This window comes from Pecten maximus, chromosome 15 (assembly GCF_902652985.1).
Source record: "Pecten maximus chromosome 15, xPecMax1.1, whole genome shotgun sequence".
Taxonomy (NCBI): Eukaryota; Metazoa; Mollusca; class Bivalvia; order Pectinida; family Pectinidae; genus Pecten; species Pecten maximus.
In genome coordinates this window covers 27,444,706-27,454,142 of record NC_047029.1, presented here as the reverse complement: position 1 = coordinate 27,454,142, position 9,437 = coordinate 27,444,706, and positions in this window count along the sequence as shown.

Below are 9,437 nucleotides of genomic sequence, written 5' to 3'. Positions count from 1 at the left end.
CCCACTAAACAATCAAACGGCCGTTATGGACCGCTTGCGGACATAATTTCCTCTAAATGTAAACATGTTTCACTGTATCAGTCCGCGTATTTAAGCCGATAAATCGACGACATGCTCCAGTTGGCTGTTGGTTCAACCATGACAGAGACAACTTCAACGGAAGTAATAAGTTCACGACCCCTAGTGGCGGAGGTCAAGATCTTCGAGGTGTTCCGAGTACTATTATCGCTACGAACAGGTAAGAGAATCTCGATGTATTTGTTTTGGCGGAATTTTTGAACGTCAATTTTCCTAGTGATCGATCCTCGATTATATTTTTTCTATCTTCACGGAAAAATGTCAGATTTTCACAAGGATTACAAGGTATCTTGGCTTTTTCAAAATATCATTCAATCTAGTGACAATGACTATGTTGATTTAGCAGAAATTCAGAAAAAAACTGGATGTAAAGCAGGATGGTTTGGGAAATTGGTAAAACAGTTTTTTACAGTGAAAACCAAACCAGGGAGATGCAGGGATTGCTGGGCTAAATTAACACAGCGGTATTATGGAGTCACATGGAGGAAAGAGAGTACACCAACTGAATTTTCACCATCTTCACTGCCACCAGAATTTTTTATAATATCATCCGAACAGAACTTGGTCAAAATTGGGTATTTTACAGGTACAATTATCAATGGTGCTAAAGTTCTTTTAGAAATAATTATAAATTCTATATGTCGCCAGTGGTCTGTACAAGTTAATGGTAAAACTGTCAACCTAAAAGATCTGGAGATCAGCAATACATATGTAGACCATAGATCCATATTCAAGATTGTTCGACAGTTTCGTTACTGTGAAGGGCTCATCTCATCATGATTTGAATTGTTTTCGCGAACATGTTTCAAAAATTTCAGATGAAAATGTGGAGATCATCAGATATCGGGCAAAAACTTGTACAGCCATTTTACCATTTAAATCATCTTTAACATGCATACAATGTAAAAAGTATATACCAGTTAACCCTGTTTTACAATCTAATGACAATTCAGTACATGTATTAAATGAAATTGACAACAAGAAAACTTGTGATGCAAAAAATGAAACCAAAATCAAAGATGAGACAAAAACCAACAATGACAGTGACATAAACAATGATGTGATTTTATGTGAAAGTGATCATACAGACATGTGTACTATTTTTGAACAAATATTCCCTGGCTGTCATTTAAATATGAAAACATTTCTTTTGTCTCAAAAAATAGCAATTGAGAGAGATCCTCATGGAAGGAGGTGGGACAAGGACATCATTAGAATGTGTTTAACTTTATGGTGTAGAAGTCCAAGGGGTTATACTGAACTTAGGAACAGTAACTTCATGATTTTACCTTCTAAAAATATTTTACAAATATATAAAAACACTGTTAACCAAGAGGCAGGTATCAACAAAGACATGCTTCACTGGATGACTAATGAGGCAAAATTACAAAATATTCCTCCTGAGGGTTTATATGGTGGCCTACTCATCGATGAAATGTCTATCCAACCAGACCTTCAATTTAAAAAGGCTAATGGAACTCTGAAGCTGATTGGATTCACAGAGTGTACACCTGAGTCCGTCATTTTCGACCAACTGAAAACTAATAAACAGGAAAAAGTACTGGCAACACATGTTCTCCAACTTGTATTCCTCGGATTCACAGGATTTCGGTTTCCCTTCGCACATTTCCCAACTACCACTGCTTCTGGACATGAACTGTACTTACTTGTCTGGAAGTCTGTAAATATGTTGTCAATGTTTGATTTTAAAATACAGTATATCAGTACAGACGGTGCGCAGAGTAACAGAGATCTCTTCAAACTTTTATTACCAGATTTTGATTCAGCTGATCCTAAGACATGCTCATTTACAAATATATATTCAAGACAGAATCCCAAGCTTTTTTTCATCATGGATTACTCGCACGTAATGAAGAAAATACGAAACAACATATTGAAAAGTGGTGTCGAAAAAATTTGTAAAAGGCATATGAAACTTAATAATGAATTCATTGAATGGAGTCACTTTCGTAAAGCATATTTCTGGGACATTTCTACCCATCCATTCCCAATCCATCATAAACTTACACAGGAGCATATATTCCTGACCTCTGAGGGTAAAATGAGGACCATCTAACAGAGGATGTACTCAACAGTGAGATGTTGTATCTGATGGAACAGTATAAGGTTAGTTTAGGGGAAGCTGGATCACAGCTTGATGCCACAATTGGTCTACTGAAAAGTACCAGTGCCCTGATAAGAAATTTTAGAGACCCTCGACCCATCACAGATGCAAGCGATGATCGACTACAGGAGATCTATGACTCGCTGCAGTGGTTTATAAAATGGGAAAAGTCCATAAAATCAGACGAGACCATCAAAAATAAGGAAAAACACCTGATATCTCACCAAACCAGAGAAGACATTGTTTCCTCAATCTTAGGATTTCATGAACTGTGTTTATATAAATTCCAAAGGTCACATGCATCAGTGGTACCAAGTCGCGTAAACAGTGATGCCATAGAAAACATGTTTTGTCAACAACGCACATTACATAATGGAGCAAACACTAATCCTACCTATTTAGGTTACTGCCATAGTGTCAATTCAGTAATACTGGGACAAGTTTCAGTATCCAGAAAGTTCAATGCAGGTTGTGGTGTTGGTGCAGTGTTGCCTTGCAAACCTCAACAGCAGAAAAAGGTACCTTAAACTGTCCTGGCTAGTTAATTCTGAAGTGATAAAGAAAAACAAATGTAACTTACTTGTGTTTGTGTAAAACCAGTGAATCCAAAATATCAACTGTTAGGCCTAATATGTAATAACTGATTTGTAATTAATTATCTATAAAAACTGTACAACTTGGCTTAAAGACAACCTTGATAGTAAATATTGGCCTATAAGTGCCACCTATATAATGGTCCAATGAGTGGCCTTTCTAGACAGATTTGATTGTAAATAACTAATCTGAAAATATAATACCTTCTATTATTGGCACATTGGGCATGAAAATGGTTCTCCATCATCTGTGTAACGCGACCAATCTTCTTCATTAATTTTCACACAATTCCTGTGAAACCACAATGAACAAGTGTCACAGCATATCCATTGTTCTCCCTCCTTATATGTGGCATTACAGACCCCACATTTTTCATCAGATTCAGTAGCCTCTAACAAACGTACGCCTACTTTTTATTATTCCCTTGCCCTTTTTCCCTCTCATTTGTGATTTTCTTTTTCTTCCCTTTTTAGCAGCCTTTGGGACTTCATAGTCAGAATCACCAGCAGAAACAGTAGATGTTGTAGACTGGGTACTAGCTATAGGTCTTGTCACCTGAATGTCCGTTGTCGAAGACTGGGAGAAACTTGGACCAGCTACTTCTTCCTGTTGCACCCCACTTGATCCTGCTACTGGCTCATCAGATGAAATGGACGGGACATCCATCTGTGGTAAGGTTCCATCTTTCAATATAGCTTGTACTAAAGCATTATTGATGTCCTCCTTCTTTTTATTGCTGGAAAGCTTGAGTCTGTATGCAACACATAGTGAAACTAAATCCTGCTTTGTGAATGGTTGCAGTAGCAGAAACTTTTCATTCTGCAACATTTCAGACTTCAGCCGTAAGTGGGAGATCTCTTTATTGGCTGACTTGTCTTCATGGAAGAACTTCATATTGAAACATTTGGTTGATTTCTTTGTCTTTTCCATAACTTTCTTTCTCAAAGCTTTTCCCTTTTCTTTTTTGAGAAATGTAAGGTAGTCTCTTCTGAATTGGCTTAAACTGACTTTCAGAAACAAATCCAAAACAGAATGAAATATTTCTATACATTTTTCACACATGGTCACAACAGAATACAAGATACTGTTGATGTCATCAGACTCATCCCTAGTGCTGTCAGCAGAAGCTCTCAACTTTGTCAATGTTATAGCCCAAAGTTCAAACAGTTCTGAATTTTCGCAAAGTTCATCTTTAACATGGTCGAATAAATTCTTTCCAAATTTAACCAGGCTTTCATTTGATAGCTTGTTGCGACAGAGCACTTCTAATTTCATAAAGAAGTCAAAAGTAGGGTCACATATATTTGTAAGACTTTCCCGCTCATTTTGCTTTCTTTGAGTAATGTTCAAACTGTCTGGGTCACCTGTGATTTCTTTAACATCCTCATATGATGCACACAGAGCATTTAAGATTGTCATTTGACATTTCAGATTTACCACTTTTGATTCCATTCCCTCCGCAAACAAATTATTTCTCAACTTCTTGGAAGTTATATATTTCAATTTGGCAACTACATAACCACCAACATATCTGATTTTTCCACGAGCAGATGAATCCAGTTCTTGTTGAGACGAGATGTTCTTGATTGGTTCCACAGTGTCAAGCTGAAGATGAGCAGATAATAACTCAAAAGATTTCCTTTCAAGGTAAAACATGACTGACGTAAATAGCTGAAATTCTGGTCCGTCAATGTCAACTTTATAATATGTCAGAATTTCCACAACACTGCTTTCATACTCCACCGAGTTGACGTATTTGTGAAATTTCTTGAAATAATCATTTCTGTGTTTTTGTGAAAATTTTGCTACATCCTCTGGGAAACAGTTCAATCCGAAATCCTCGACCATTGAAAATTGAACTTTGAACCAATCATCATATTTCTGGAAATCACAAAGAAGTTTTTGTTTGAAGGATAACATTCTTTCTTCTGTAGGTGTGTCCAGGAATTCTTTGAGAACCGAATCCAACGCGACTTTTGATGGAGATAGAGACTCTTCAGCTGTAAGAATGTTAGTTTCAATGAAATTGTCTAGAAAAGTCAAGTGTTCAATTTCACTGTCAGAAAAATCTGAGTCGTGCATGTTTGTATCTGAAGGCTCATCATTTTTGTCTTCTGATGGTAGATCTTGTTGAATTTGTTTTTTACAACATGTCAAATCAGCTCTGACGTCACCAACAGAAATATTTTGATGAAATTGTTTCACGTGAACAGGATGTTGCTTACATAGTGACTTTTTGAAGTTCACAACTTTCAGACCATCAACTGAAACCGCACGCCCCACAGCCACACCCAACTGTCCTGCCTGAAAACAATTTTGGCAATTTACAACCACATTCTCTAAACTCATGCCCTGCGATTTATGTACTGTCATTGCGTAGGCAAGCTTCAACGGAAGTTGGGCTCTTTTGGCAACTAATAATTTTTTCACAGGATCAAAAGTGGTAAAAGTAGTCCTTCCAATATTTGTTGTAATTGTCTTTTTTTCCATCGCGAATTTTACCTCCACAGAATCTGATAACAGTTTTGTTACAATGCCACGTAGTCCATTCACAAGCTCGTCACTTCGATTTTGCACAAGCATCACTGGACATCCAACTTTAAGTGCTAAATTCCTTGGCGCCAAAAACTTGCCCAGGTAGTATTCACTACCTTCATCGGTGGCCTTATATCTTTTCAGTTCACCATCTAGCTGGTTCAGTTTTTCAAAATTGAACAAATCAACGTCTAAGTTTCTTGCAAACAGCTGTATGCAGTCCATTTCATTTGCCAGAGGCCGATCCAATGACTTGAGGAAGGCAACAGTGTCATCCGAGGGATGCCCTATTTCTAGTTCATTAATGCACTGGATGAGGGTTGTGTCCTCCTGTCTGTGAATTTCATTTAAGACTACTTTGTGGGGGAAAAAGTCATCAAACCAAGGCAGAAGGAAGCATGGCTTGCCAGAATCACCATGTAACTGGTTTGCAACTGGGGGGAGTTGATAAAAATCGCCCACCAAAACAACTTGAATTTGGCCGAATACTTCCTTAGAGTTTCTGACATGTTTGCAAAGAAATTGAACCTGGTTCAGTACTTTGGCACTAACCATAGACACTTCATCAATTATTAACACATCAACAGTTTCTATATTTTGTTTTTGCTTTCATGAATCTTTCATCCGTTTTCACCAAATGTGCAATTTCCTCATTTAAATGTCTCCCGTCTTCAATACCTGACCATTTGTGTAATGTCTGTGCACCCAGATCGCCATAATGTGTGGCTGCTATCCCAGTGGAACAAACAATTGACACGTTTTTGTGGCATTTTCTTGAATATTTCACTAAATATGTTTCACTAAATATGTTTTACCAGATCCAGCTTGGCCCGTGATTATCACGTTGTGTCCGTTTTTTACCAATTCAAACGCGTTTGCTTGATCTTCGTCCATTTTTTCACTACAATGTATTTTCCCGGACTTTCTAAATCTCAAAACAAAACAAATACATCGAGATTCTCTTACCTGTTCGTAGCGATAATAGTACTCGGAACACCTCGAAGATCTTGACCTCCGCCACTAGGGGTCGTGAACTTATTACTTCCGTTGAAGTTGTCTCTGTCATGGTTGAACCAACAGCCAACTGGAGCATGTCGTCGATTTATCGGCTTAAATACGCGGACTGATACAGTGAAACATGTTTACATTTAGAGGAAATTATGTCCGCAAGCGGTCCATAACGGCCGTTTGATTGTTTAGTGGGAATTTCATGTGATATAGAGCACCGAAGCGAGGTAGGTGACTGACGACGGTAAAATTTTCATGTGGAAGTTGGTTACCTTCTCTATATTATAACAACCAGAAACGGGTGTTTTTTTAAAAAGCGCTTTATAATCGATTCCAACGTTGTATCGGTGCATAAATAGACATGAAATGATGTTACAAATTAAAATTAGACAATTCCATTATAACTTTAGTTCCTGACCCCAAGTACCTGTGACCGCAGCCTCCCAAAACACACATACGCACTCACCACACGCATACATGTCGCACACACGGGAGGCCGTCCTTAAATTAACTTAGCTGTTAATAGGACGTTAAACAAAATAAACCAAACCAAACCAAACCTTCTATAGGACCAAACATGTTTACGACAAGGCCGTTAGGTGTAACTACACGTTGATATTTAAGTGCATGCACTCTCTTATGACCATTGTATATCAGTTTCTGATAGTGTGTGGGTCTACATACAGGCCGCACGGTTCCATCAATAAAACCCCAACAGTTTTGAAGAGGCCCCTCACGTGCTCGGACGGCATTAGCAAACTCATCCAGATTTTGCTCTGTTAACCATGATCTATTCAGATCCCTTAACAAGTGTCCGTGAGTATCATGTAGAAAGTCCAAGAGTTCATTGACAATGAAAGACATAGCTGTGGACGATTTTCCAAAGAGAGAATACAAGTCACTAAGACGGTTAGGGTATGTCAAGCGTCTTAAAAAAGAATGCAGATGCCTTCAAGGCCGGAACATGTCGTCCTATTCGTACATTCAATTTTAGGTGGTATTTGTAGAGCATGACACAACAATGGAATATCGTCCTTCTCAAACCGAAACAAAGTTTTGCATTTCTCGTTCGTAAGGTCTTCAAAATTAAACAATGGTTTTTCAGTCTCGAGCTCACCTCCTTTCAATGATAATAGCATCAGATCATCATCTTCTCCCAATCTAATTAAAATCTAGATGGTCATTATCACTACGTTACATGAACATCTAACAACATCCCATAAGGGGTCACGTTCTGATGACCTCTGAGATAGGTGTATTTCACTTTCAGGGCGAATTGGCATTTTGTCGAAGCAAAACATTTCGTCACAGGAAACATCTGAAGCAAACCATTTCGGCACAGTATATAGCTATATGCTTAATGGGACGAAATGACTTGAAACAAATTGACAGATAATACAAGCTATGCAGGTAGTCATGCTGATTCGGACATAAAAATCACTTCAAAGATTCTGGAAGTAGTCATTTGATTGGCTAATCCAAAAGGTCACCCTGACGTGACCCCTGATGGGATGTTGTTAGATGTTAATGTAACGTAGTGAGAATGACCATCTCCAATAGCAGCAAGCAGACGATAAGCGGCCATTCTGTCCTGACCGCTACACATCGTCATTGGTTAAAAACAACCAATAAAAGCAGTTCTTCCTGTACACGTACTAGTACACGTATATGCTTTGTAATAACAAAAATAAGAATTACGTGTACGTGTAGGCTACCCGTACACGTACAAGTAAGGTTGCTAAACCTCTCTAATATTGCTAGTTACAGAGGAAAATATGTTATAGTTGAAAAAACGGCAAATTAATAAAGGAAATAGTTTCCTATGAAAGATCCCGATTAAAGTTCTGGCGATATATAACCCCTAGAATTAAGAAATAAATATTTTCTAGTGAATCCTCTTGGTGTCGATAAACGATGAATCATGCTTATTTCCGACACCGATTTCAGTCTTTATTTACGTTATTGCATGTATTAAGTCCTATGGAAACGGTTTTTAGATAGAAATCCTAAACATGGATTATATATCACATGTTAATGAAGTATTGATGTACCGTGTTACTGCTTTGACTGCTTGAAGAGTCTGAAATGACTGAAGACCCGCGTGTTTCTGTTGATGTTTTTCACTACCTCCCTTTCGAACCAACATGTGATTTATGAAAATAGATATGTACTATATCAAGGCAGCGCTTTTCCCGAATTAAAGCGGTCAAGACTGGACAATACAAGCTGACCATCGCTTTTGGAAGACCAGATCATGTATCTAGACTAAGTTTTAATTATCCGAAGGGTCGCTTAATTATACACATATTGTGTACGCGTATGTAAACAAAATGCATCCGGTACAGGGACCACGGAACCAAATCAAAAATAGAATGTGGGTTTTCCCCGTTTGGGCAGAAGATTTAATAGGAAGGTGAATACATCGGGGCCTACTGATTGGATATTAAGATGAGAGAAGTTTCCAAAGTTTGAATATGTGGGTCGGGCAATACATATAGATGTAAAATATATAGAAAAACAGTTATTTTTTTGATAGCCTGTTTTTGTCAGGGGGAGGTAAGTAAGTGTGTATTTTGTTATTAATTTAGATGAATTTTTGGTGCTGATTTCAATACAAGATGGCAGCCCCCATATAAAAAAAGTTCAAATTGGTAGAATTTTTTATAATTCCATTTAGAGGTTTCCGAGATGACATACTTCAAAATTATTGCTACTGGACCAGTGTTGAAAACTCCATTTAAGCAGTACAGTGATAAACGTTAACATTACCGTCTATGGGAAATCATTTGGTTCCGTGGTCCCTACAATACACCAGTCAGTTCAGATTCGGTATTATATAGGTAAACTAATACTCTATGTATCACAGGTTATCAATATCTAGATATATATACGTATTGCTATAAAACAAAGTGTAAAGGAATAGAAAAAAACTCGCCACAATCTGCAGTTTGTTCTTGCTTTTAACGGGAAGAATTTGAACCATCAAAACAATCTTGCTTCTAAACTTGTGGCTTATTGCTATAGTCGCTTATATTAAGACCGCTAACAGGTGGTCAAATTCCATCCTTGTACTTTGAAATGCGGAAAAATAAGAAAC